Source organism: Haemaphysalis longicornis, unplaced genomic scaffold (assembly GCF_048455015.1).
Source record: "Haemaphysalis longicornis isolate Haplotype H1 unplaced genomic scaffold, Haemaphysalis longicornis Haplotype H1 scaffold_3, whole genome shotgun sequence".
NCBI classification, from domain to species: Eukaryota; Metazoa; Arthropoda; class Arachnida; order Ixodida; family Ixodidae; genus Haemaphysalis; species Haemaphysalis longicornis.
In genome coordinates this window covers 180,000,449-180,013,075 of record NW_027526335.1, presented here as the reverse complement: position 1 = coordinate 180,013,075, position 12,627 = coordinate 180,000,449, and positions in this window count along the sequence as shown.

The window sequence follows — 12,627 nt, the reverse complement described above, 5'->3', positions numbered from 1 at the left end:
GCCCTGATATGTGGGTTATAATAAATTCTCTTTACCCCCCCCCCCCCCCCACACCACCTCCGGCTGTTTTGTCTCGGTCGATCAGGCGAAAGCCTTCGATCGGGTCGACCACCAGTATTTGCTCGCCGTTCTGTAAATCTTCGGCTTTCCTCGGGACTGCGTGGTAAGGTTGGGGGCACTGTACACGGACGTGACATCGCAGCTTTTTGTGAATGGGCAGCTCACTGAACCCTTCCCCGTCACTCGTGGAATAAGACAGGGTTGCCCGCTGTCGCCCCTCCTCTTCGCCCTATGCCTTGATCTGCTTTTGCATCGAATAATTGACTCCCCTGCGATACGGGGTTTCCCGTGCCTGGCCAGGGCCAGGTCAAGGTCTCGGCGTACGCGGACGACGTTTCCCTGTTCTTAACAGACGAAGATAGTTACGCAGACAGTTACGCAGCGTTTTTACGGCTTTTCACGGAGTACAGCGAGTTGTCTGGTGCTCAGCTGAACAGGGGGAAAAGCAAGGCGCTCCGCTTTGGCGCGTGCGCGTCGGACCTGCCTGGCGGCATTGAATGGGTTGCACGAGTTAAAGTGTTGGGGGTTGCATTTCGCGCGTCGGGCGAAGTGGCGAATGAGACATGGAGACAAGGAAAGGCAGAGGCGCGGCTAGCGGTAGCTGCATCCTTGGACCTTTGTTTGCAGGAGCGCAGCTATGTGACAAAAGCCTGTGTGTCGGCAGCCTACTACTACGTAGCGAGGGTGGCGCGGCCACCACTGCATGTGCTCAGGAAACTGGGAACTATGCTCGGCTCCTTTTTCTGGGGAGAGAAAACTGAAAAAGTGGCCCGCACTTGCTTGCGACTTCCAAGCAGCATAGGCGGCTTCAGTATCCCCTGTTTAGAAACTATGAGTAGTCTCCTCGCCATAAGGAACTTGTTGAACCCAGCGAGTGATGAGGAATACCCGGGGCGAAAGGTCTGTGAGTTCTTCCTTGGCACTGACCGAGCATTGTTTTAGATGCGACGCTGAGAGGAGCATCTCTTGCCGGCGGCCCTGTCCTGCGTCCGTCGTCGTCGTCGTCCGCGTCCGCACAGCTGCGTCTCTCCTCCGCTCACTCCCTCTCCTCTCGCCGTGATAGCGCGCCCTCTCCCCCAACACCTGTGGCGCGCAGTGCGGCGCGCTCTCTCACTCCGCGCAAGCGCGCTGTGCGCATGTGCAGCGCCCTCTCTCTCCGCGGTCTTCTCTCCTTCGGGCGCGCTGCGCATTAAGCGGAGTGCCGCTAGGGTGGCCAGCCACCCCAGTGCCGCGCTCCGGCCGGTCTCTCAGTCGACGGTCGTCCGCGCTACGATTGCTCTCTCTCTCTCTCGCTCTCTCTCTCTGTCTCGCTCTCTCGCATTACCCGACGATTGCTCAGGCAATTCGAGTAATCGACCCAACGGAAACGCACAATGAAACCCCCTTCAGCGTCGTATCACACCCGGGTTCCCGCGAGGGGAGGTGGGCGTAATTTTTTTTTCGATGGTGTGCGGGTAGGACCGTCAACCGAGCAGCCACCCCCGTTTTATAAGCACGTCATAAAGTCGTTCAGAAATTTGAGAACGCAACTCCCTGACATTGACGTCCTCTACACACCGCCGAGTAAAATTTGCGAAACCCTCGCAGTGACGCAGCTCACTCAAGACCAGCTCCGAAAGAGCAGGGCGGTAAGGTGGAAGCAACTGACGGCCTCATTTTTACTGGCCGACGTCAGAGATTTCAGCTGGCAACGCGGCTTGGGGGTCCTGCCCACGGCAGACCGCATCGCAGCATGGGGTGTGGCACCCTCCAACAGGTGCCCACAATGCGGGCTGCGTGAAACCCTGCAGCATGCGATGTTCGATTGCCAGGTTGCAAAGACCTACTGGAAATTGTTAGCTCGTATGTTTGCACACAAACTCGACGCACGCACAAAGTCGCGCGTTGCATTTGTTCTGTTTTTACTGTGCGTTGGTGCCCAGATCATCCGGAAAAGGCGCGGCTTTGCGGCTCTCAGAGCGCGGCCGCAAAGGTGCATGTTTCCAATGCTTCGAAAAATGCGCTCGCGTCTATTCGATCACCTGGAGGCTGAGCTCGCCGCGCTGGGGAAAGAGCAGTTCCTTCAGCGGTGGTCCACACGGTTTATCCGCGTGGTAAACAAATAGAAGTGTCTATATTGACTGTTGTATTGATCTTGACATATTGTCGTGAACTTTCGAGGATGTGATCTACAGTGATCTTTCAGAGTAATTGTGCTTCTAATAGTGCGTGTACTAGTGAACTATGGAGAACTGTGGAGTGAACTGTGTGTGTAGTGAGTGAAGTGATACATTCAGTGTGTATGGTTTAGGCGACCCGTGTAGTATTTAGCACAGCGGGTCTTTGTATCGGCTATTAATAAATTTTCTTGACGATCAACGTAGGCGGGCAGATAAAGTGTTTAGGGGCACATACATGAAAGCGTGGACACGCAGTGGCTAGAAAGACTATAGAGGCTAACGATGAAATATCAAAAGCAGAGTGGAGAATCAAAGACACCCAGGGTAACCAAAAGAAGCAAGGCAGACTGAAACGAAAAGAGCACACCGAGGCACTCGTTTTCCAACGCCTCGCACTAGAACGTTATATCTCCATGGGCAGAAACGCGTGCTAAAATCCCGGGCCATCTCCACTAACGTGAAACCTGGGCAGGGGCGAAGCATGCAATGGGAATCCTCGACTTACCAGTCCTGGACGGTCCGCGGGCAGTCCGAGGGCTGCGTTCGGACCGGAAGTCCCTTGGGAATACATAGGAAACTCGAGCGCCGGATCGCGTCTCGGGCAGTCCGTGGACGATCCAGGACTGATAATCAAGGAGCCCCAGTGTATAAGTGTATTCTTGGCGTTTTTGGCAACGGAAATGAAGCCGTTGAGTGGTAGAGGTATACAGCTTTTTTGTAAAAGTCTCTCGTATTTGAAGCACGAAGCGGTCTAGTGCGAGGCGTACACGAGTGTTCCGGTGTTTTTTTACTACGCGTTACGTTATAGCGCGAGGAGTAAATGAGTGTTCCGACCGGTGTTTCAGCACCCTGACTATACATGAGACGATGGTTACGGCGACGACACGAGGCGCCGACAGCACAGGCCCCGAAGGGGCTTCACCCAAATATTTTCCGCGGTGGTAAGCCTAATCGTGGTGGTAAGAGAATAAAGTTTTACTGAACTGAACTTACTCACCATACGGTGCGCGCCTCCCCATTGGCGAAAGTCGTCTGGCTCCTCCCACTGCCGCCCGCGGCAGCTAGCCCAAGGAGGTTTACAACTTCCTTGAGCTAGCCGCCTTATTAGCGCGGCGCGAGCAAGGAGGTTTTATAAAAAAATAAAACCTCCTATGAGCCGCTTTCTAGCCGAGGAAGAAGCCGCCACCGGCGCGCAATCGCGGATGCGGGCGTGAAAAAACGCGCGCGCAAGGCTCATAAAGACCCACAAAAACTTTGCCGAGCACTTGCCAGAACGGTGGAACCCTACAAGCATGAGCGAACTCGAACGAAGGGCAAAGCGGCGGCATACGGCAGTAGCTTGTAGGCATCCGCGGCATTCGGCGGCCCGAGTCGCCCTTCGCGTTTTATCGAGATCCCATTTCGGCGCTTGCATCACCCAAAGTCTACTTCTACAACCAAAATTTCGTGTCTGGTTGTTCATGAAACTTCGTAGCATTGAAGTTTCGGCAAACGGGACTTCGTTACACGGAGGGTGAAAATACATTGTGTGCATACACTTGAAGTTAAAAAAAAATTACGTGGTTCGTAATATCGGGGGTTTCATTACGTTGCAGTTCGTTACATCGAAGCTTGACTGCACTATTGGAATGAAGCTGTTATGCTTGAAAGGCTGCCGTTTCTGATATCTGATCGATGTTTCCACTTCTTCCAAGAACCGGAAGATTTTCTGGTTGTCTCGCAGTTTTTACACGTCCGTTCAACTGACAAAGTGACGGTGGGTGCATGTGCTATTTTGACATTACACGACTTTAGGAACTCTCACGAGCTGGGCACGACAAGTCGCCACCCTCCGTTAGTTTTTTTTTTCCTTTTTTGCAGTTCTTACAGTGGGACCTTTACAACGGTATCAGTCATGCCGCAGCGTTGTTTTGCAAAAATATGGATGTTTGTGCTCAAGTCATTAACTAGGTATAATTGCACCATGTTCATAAATGACACAATATAAACTACAGTATAGGCTTGCTGAATTTTCTTACATCATCAAGCGCGAGCCCAGCACGACGGATTGCTTCCCTCTGTTTACTGTGCTTACTCTGTTTACACTCCATTGTCCGGATAGCAATGATACCAATATTATCGCAAGCTTTAAAGGAATAATCGAGATATTAAAGAAAACCGAAGGAGCAGTGACGAATCCCCAGCCACTTTCCGACAATTTCTCTATGACGTCACAGGGTCCTGTTGGTACTATTGGCGCCCAACGATCTAAATCACCACCGAAAAACGTGATCGCGCGATTGTTGAAGGGCCTCTAGTTCAATTATTTCCTATCATGTGAATTTTAGCGTGCTGCTAACACACTCATAACTACGTCTTCAAGCTGGCCTAAACTACATCACTCCTGCCGATATTACGTCACTGCAGCGCGAAGTTTGCAAATTTTTGATATTAAGTGTTGCATTGATTCGGTTGAAAAACGTCTTCTGCGACTGGGTTGGAGCTGAGAGAGTAGCCAAAGGCGAGTTGTTTCAAATTCGACAAGGTTGTATTCTGTCTGCAAATGGGCTGTGTAAGGAAGGTCTCGCTCATGATATTGCTGTTGATTATGGTGGTGTTTTAGCGCCAGATGAAGTTGTACACTGGGTAGAAATCCGCAGACCACGTGGTGCAAATCTGCGCCCGTGGTAAGGTACACACCTTGTGCAGACATTGCATTAAATCACCATAGTTTCATGTGATTACTTGCTTTATTTCAATGTGTGTGGTATGATGAGTGCGACATCCGCAATAAAACGGCTAGGTCGTAAGAATTAGTTTTTATTTAGTTGCTGTTCTCCAAAATGCAGTAGAAAATTTTTTGCTCATGAGCATTTTACGCCCGTACAGCCGCTTCCAGTGTAAGGCCAATGGAGCTCAGTTTGTGCAGCCTACGTCGAATCTATGCACTTACGTTATGTGTAGCGCTGGTCTGATCTTAACGGCGAAGACTACACGAACATGGTAGGATTAGCCCTTACGCAAAGCGGAATAATTCAGCCATCGGTATTGTCAAGACATGACAGTTGAAAGTTTCGCTTCTGTTTTGATTCTGTGATGCAGTCCACTTAGGTTCTAAGCACGCCGGGCGGACATGAGAAGCCTGTGCTTTGTAACAACGTCAATCTGGTTAACATTTCGGTACAGCCCACATGTCGACTCTGCTGTAATGAGCTCCCCCTTGTTGTTTTAAAATGCTTGCATTATTCTGTCAAGTTTTCACTTGCATCTTGGGGAACAGCGCGAACTAACAGGGACACAAAAAGAAAGAAGTGGACAGGACTAGCGCTGATCCTGTCCACTCAGGATCAGCGCTAGTCCTGTCCACTTCTTTCTTTTTGTGTCCCTGTTAGTTCGCGCTGTTCCCCAAGATGCAAGTACACTAACAAGCCCAACTCGCCACCCTGCAAGTTTTCACTGCTTCGTGCATAAACGCCCGATAGTCTGCCCGACGGCGGGTGCTATCCAGTAACTTTTCTGGGGCGGCCATCCCCTTTAGTTGTAGGTACCACTCCTGGATAAGGTAGAGCAAGTCACTACAAATTTCACTATTCGGTACTCGTCATTGGAACTTGGTCCAGTGAAGTTAATCACGAGCCACACTTGTTGAGGCCAATGCTGTGCTTGTCGGTATCAAAGGTGCGATATGGTCAGTAATTGGTTCTAGTACCCATTTTCAACACCAAGGGTCCTTAAGAACTCTGGAAAAAACCTGTTTGGCAAAGATAACATTAAATGGTCTCACACGTGAGGAATGATGGTGGTGACATTGTCTAGAAAAAAAGCAGATTTTTTTGCAATAATTCTGGCAGCAACATCTGCTTAACAACTCGAATTTGTCTCCAAGAGTGAGTCGGACCTTCTCTGTGACAGCGCAAGGCTTCAGACAATGACAAGAGTGACAATGGTCATGACGATGCACTGGGTAATGCTTGTGAGTGACTATGCATAAGCAATGGAAACCTACTGCTGCCTTTTTGTTTAGTATCTGGCAGGCATTGAGGCAGATCTGCCCTCCATAGCAGCTTTTTCTTCACATCTGTTTTAGTCAATTCCAGCCTGAAACCCATCTTTTCAAATCATAATGCAAAAAAATTATAATCGGAGAAAATTTTGAAAATTGGATGTTTTTGTGGAAACAATGTGGAGGCTAAAACACAAGGTGCAAACTTGGGAATGGGGAATGGAAAAGTAATTGGGCTGTAAACCCAAAAGCATGTAACGATATTAAGGTGAACACTTCCGAGATTTGGGTGCGCCCATTGAGGTGAAGGAGAATGTAAGGCTTGGAAGAGTTCGGGTGATGCAGTTGTCCCTGGTTGACAAGGTAGTGGCAGTGTGGCAGTGTAATATAGCTGGTGAACGTCCTGAAGGAAGAATCATGAATTTAAAGATTGAGCAAAGGCCAAATCTTGACTGGTTTGGTAGGCACGTGGTAGTTGGGTCAACCGCTAATGACAGGTGTGATGTGTAGTTTACCGCAATAAGGTCTGTGTGATGATGTCAGGGTTCGGGTGTTAATGAACGAGACTTGCGCACGTGACGAGCTAAGAACGAGAGGCAACACGGGTCTCGAGAGAAACCAGACACATTTATAAACGGGCTCAAAAACTGAAGCCGCAGAGAACGCAGCAAAGGGAGCGACAATGAACACACAATATACAAAAAGAAAAGCCTAATGTACTTAGAGCAATTGTTTTTGTACCCGCTGAATGTCACTAATAACACAAAAAAACTAGCTCACAGTTCTTCAGGTGCGTCGCCAGGCGCATCCCTGGTAGACAAGTAGACTTTCCCGACGTCCTCGCGTTCTGGGGTGCCCGGTGGCCGTAGAGTAGGGGTCGGGTCTTTGGCGCCGCTGCCTTGACTCGCAGGAGCGGTAGATCCACAGTGAACAGTGGTGGCCCCGATGACTCGGTGCGAGTCGAGGCTCCCCGGCGCAAGGCACGGGTGCCTCGATCTGCGGGAGGAGCAGGTGGTACGCCCGACAATGTGGCGGCCCCCAAGGAGGGAACGATGACCAGTCTACCCAGCGCAAAAGCTCGAGTGCCTGGATATGGACGGGTGTCCGGCCCTACGGCGCGGGCCCCGCTGTGCCGGCAGAGCTGGCGACGTATCAGCGCTGCTGCATGGGCGTCGCCATCGGATGGATGCCACCTTTCTTTAGGGCACCCGAACTCCAGCCGGTGGTGGTGGTGGTGGTGGCCCATAAAGTGGCGCATACCCACTCAGGGGGATTGGCCAAGAAGAGTGTTTTTTTTAACTAAAAAACCAGATTGGCAAAAAGGTGCAGTCGAAGAAAGAATATAGAATATAGGTTGAAGACAGAAATAGAACATGAAAGAGGAGCGAGAGAGCCTGATCAGAATCATTTCAACAAGGCAGACGAGCCGTCTCTGAAATGAAGGAATGCATGGCTTGACAGACATCACCATGGCAGTGGCCTAGCTGCGTGCCTCCAAACGACAAAAGCACTGGCAAGGTTAGTGGCATTCCAAGACGCCGCAGGGGAGCCTCCAGCAGCCTTCTCCGGTGATGCGAGAATCGGCGGCAAAAAAGGAAGAAATGCTCATCCGATTAAATTTCATGGCAGAAGTGGCACAAGGGTGAGGTTGCTAGATCTGCCCGGTATAGATACCTGTTAAGTGGGGGAACACCACACCGAAACGAAGTCAGCGAAACTTCGCACGAGCGAGTTTGGCAGAGGCTTCTTTTCCACCGAAACCTGAGGTGTTCGAGTTCCGGAGAGGTGTGCAGCCCGTGATCGGACACGTCCTGGGCCAGCAGGTATTGTCGATAACGGGCTAGCAACACGCAAGCAAACGGGGGAAGCACCTCCACAATAGGTAACGACAATGCCATTTTCGCTAATATATCCGCGGCTTCATTAAGGGCTAATCCACAGTGGCCAGGCAGCCAGACAAGCCTAATTGCCCGCACATGCGTGGGAACGAAGGAGTAAAAAGTTTTAAGCATGGGACTGACAGTTTCTGAAGAAAGGACCATGCACACGGAGAGGGAATCCGTGAGTATCATCACTGAAGATTGCGCCGTATCGAGTTTCAGAACAGCAAGAAGAATAGCCAGAAATTCTGCATAAAATATGGGAATATAATCTGGTAGACGCAATGAAAAAGACCAATTCAATGCCGGAGAGAAGATACCCACCCCAACTTTTTCATTTTTTCCAGAGGCGTCGGTTGCAATAACCACGTGCGATGAATATTCAGACTGGTGAGCCAGGAGAATGTTTTTAATTAAGTTGGTTGGAAGCAACTTAGCATGTTTTGGGAAAATGTTATCAAAAGAAACCTCCACTACTGTGGGTTGAGACTGTAAAACGGGAACTGATAGGAGCGTGGAGTTTAATGGTTGAAGTAAAGAATTGGCAAAAATGACCTGCGGGCGCCGGATACGAGACCAATTAGAGCCGAAAAACGCAAATGCGTGTTGGACAAACACAGCCTGTGATCTGGCCAGCGGTGACTCTAGGAACTTTGCAAATGCATTGATGGTGAGATATTTAAACCTGGAATTCAGCGTTGGGACTCCGGCCTCCAAGTACAATACCCGAATCGGGACGTAACCGGGTAGGCCTAAGCAGCAACGCAAAGCTTGTCGTTCCAGCTTCACCAAAGGCATGAGCTTATATGTCGCAGCGCCAGAGAATACAACACACCCAAATTCTAAAATTGGTCGAACATACATGCTGTAAATCATCAAGAGCGTATCTGCCCTCAGACCTGTTCTTTTGTGGCTAAGACCCCTCAGTAGAGCCACAGCACGGGAGCCTTTTGCAGCTATATGTTCAATGTGTAGGCGCCAATTCAATTTTCTGTCATATATGACCCCAAGATATTTTAGCGAATCAACCTGACGAATGGTTTGTTGGTGATACGATAACGAAATCGATATTTGGTCCGTAAGAGGGAACACGAGGATGGCACACTTATCAATGTTTAAAGAAAATTTCAAAGTATCCAACCACGCTTCCAGGGCATTCAAATATGATTGAAGGGAATGAAATAAGGAATGGATGTCTTGCGATGAAGAGAAAAAGGCGATGTCATCTGCATAGACATATGTATGCACATCTCGGTGAATGGGTATGGAGCTCAAAAGCACATTGAATAACACTGGGGAGATAACAGACCCCTGGAGTACTCCACGTGTCTGCTTAAACCGGGAAGAGGCGTAACCATTTTGGGAACAGAAAAACTCTGTTTTCCAGAAAAGCCGCTACCCACGCAGTAATGTACTCCGGAAACGAATAGCGAGCTAGGAGATCTAGAAGGATAGCATATTCCACACTGTCGTAGGCTTTCAAAATGTCCAAGGTGACCAATGCTGCGATCTGCTTATTTTGTCGGGCCCAGTGGATGCGACTTTCCAAGTCTATATGCGCCCACCAGATAGAGCATCCTTCCCTAAAACCAATTTGTCTGCAGTTGAGTATGTTCCTCGTACGCAAAAACTTGTTAATACGGAGAAGCAAAACGCGCTCAATTACTTTTACAAGGGTGGATGTTAGTGCTATTGGCCTAATGTTATCAATTGTATATCCAAGCTCCGGTTTCTTTAAAAAAAGTAAAATCTTGGCCAAGCGCCATTCAGGAAGTATCCACGCGTTTTTAAGAGAAATATTAACCACATTCAACAGGTCTGCCGGGGCTTCATTGTACAACAGTTTAATCATCGCTGCGGTGATACCGTCTGGACCAGGCGCAGACGCTGGAAGACGGGAAATTACGCTATCTAGCTCGCCTATAGCGACCTCTTCAAAGTCAGCCGTGCCGAAATTTCGAGAGCCTGTCGACGGAATCCTTGTCGTAAACCGCAGCTGTAGATCACTCGCTATGGTCTCTAATTCAACGGATTCTTCTGGTGTACGAACCAGGGAGGGTGTGTTCGGAGAGACGGGAGATGATTTCCTAGACCTGAGAAACTTGAATAAAGCTTGTCTACGATTCGGTTGTGATAGGGCGGAAAATCGGCCAATATTAAATGTTTCCTTCGCACGTGATACAGTTCGCTTAAAATTTGCGCGGTGAAATTTAAAATTAACCCAGTTAGCCGGGCTGTGATTGTGGAGAAGCTGCTGCCAGGCGGCTTTTCTGCGCCGGAAGTCTCTAGCACATTCCTCATTCCACCAAGGGCTACAAGCGGTGCTATGGACTGAGGATACCGTAAATTTTGCTCGGAGGATGGAATCCTTAATAGCTGAGACAACGCTTTCAGCCCTGATTGTCTGCTCCATAGGTGAAAAAGCTGAGATTGCTTTGCACAGCTCCGAGGAGAACTTATTAACATTGACAAACGAATGTACTTTGTGGTTTGGTATTTTTGCAGCGCAAACGATGCCAAAAAGTACCGGGGTGTGGTCACTGTTAGTCTCGCAGTCAATTGTGGACCACGAGGATACAAGCCCTGAGGTCGCAAAAGTGAGGTCTAGGACAGAACGAGACTGACCACTTATAAATGTGGCATTGCCTACATTTCGGCAGTGCAGGTTGTTATCCCCTGCCCATTCCCAAAGACGTCTCCCTGAGGTGTCAGTCCTATATCCCCAAGATACGTGGTGCGAGTTGAAGTCCCCCGCCACAACCACAGCTTTTTGGCTAACCGAAAGGGCCGCATCTAAAGCTCTAACTTCGCAAACTCCGTGGGGAAAATACACATTTATCAACGACACAGGGCGGCATCCCGGCAGAAGTAAATCAATGCCAAGAATCTCACAATCTGAGGACAAAAAGTCGAAAGTTTTTAACGCATTACGACAGAAGGTAATGGATATTTATATCAGTAAGCCACCACCGCGACCTTGACGGTCCAGGCGGAAGGTTCTGTATTTAGGGAACATAAAAATTGTGCCGGAGTCTAACCAAGTTTCCTGTAGAAGAATTATTTCAGGTGAAAATTTAGCAGTTAAAGTATAAAGGTCCGGAGAAGAAGAACGAATCGAGCGGCAATTCCATTGTAACACCTTGATAGAAGCCATGATTAGTTGATATTAGCCTCCGTCACTGCTCTGGTAAGGATGTCCTCCGATGTATTGTCGCATAACTGGGCTTTCCTGTTTTTCGACTTCGCCGAAGGGCCTGGGGGAGGTGACGTGCCTCTTTTGTTGCAAAAGGTCACAATCATGTCCCCCGTCGATGTTTCATCGCACGGATCTGGAGGCAACGGGACTGAGGAACAATCAAAAGGTGTCTGGCAAGCATCCTGGGGAGCGTTCGACAACAGTTGCTTCTCAGTAGATGGGGTGTTCGGGGTGATCTGACTGGTGGAGGGAATCACAGCTGGCGCCGTTGCTGCATTCTGCGATGGCTCTCGCGCTAGCACTGTTGTGTCATTAGCCGTGGTGGTTGTAAGGGGTGGCTGTACCAAAGAATCTCTTACTGGCTGGGGAACTGGGAAGCTCTGAAAAGGAGCAGTGGTGGCCTGAGGAATGCTTAATGGGGGATGAGGTAAGTTTGGATTTGCCTGCTGCATAAAAGCAAGCATGCCCTGAAAGGCGTGGAGCAACTGAGAGAACTGCGACGACATCACCTGAATTTGAGCTTCCATTTGCTGAAAACCTTCTGAAAATATACCTGAAAGGCGGTCAACCACTGCTGGTATGGCTTTTGCGACAGCAGCATCCACAAGTGACGGCAAGGAAGAGTCCATAGCAGTGACCTGACGAGAGGCGACACCCGCGTATCCAAAAGCCCTTTCTTTAACGATGGCCGTGGCTTCTGCCCGTGAACAGCGACGCTTATCCAAAACCTCAAGCACGCTCACTTCCTGAGCTCGTGCGGGGCAGTTAGAATAGTTTGCTGGATGGCCCTGCTGACAGAGACAGCACTTCACCTCGTCTCCATTGCAGTCAGAAGCTGTGTGCGCGCCCCCGCATGAGCAACATCGGAGCGTCGATTTGCAACCCCTGAAGGAGTGACCAAACCGCCAACACCTTGTGCACTGAAGAGGACGCGGGTTTAAACGGTCAACTCTGAAAACCAGCGGCCAGACCTTAATTTCAGAGGGGCAAGAGAGACCAGCAAACGTCGCAATAACTGACTCAGTGGGGACTTTGGTGTTATTAGCCTCTCGACTACAGCGGTACACCGCAATAACACCAGCCTCTGCAAATTTGTGGAGCACGTCCGAAGCACTCAAATCTGCGCTAACACCACGAATGATGCCCTTTGAGCACGCAAGATGATGAGGGATGAACGCACTCACCGGAATGGAGCCGAACATGCGACAGTTTAGCAGGTCAGAAATGCAGGACAGGTCTGAGGACCTACACACTAGGCCACCCTTGCCAAATTGCCGGACCTCAGTCACCGACTGGTAGTGCTGCGTGGCACCCTGCAGCGCCGACTGGACTGCCTCGGGATGGTTGAGC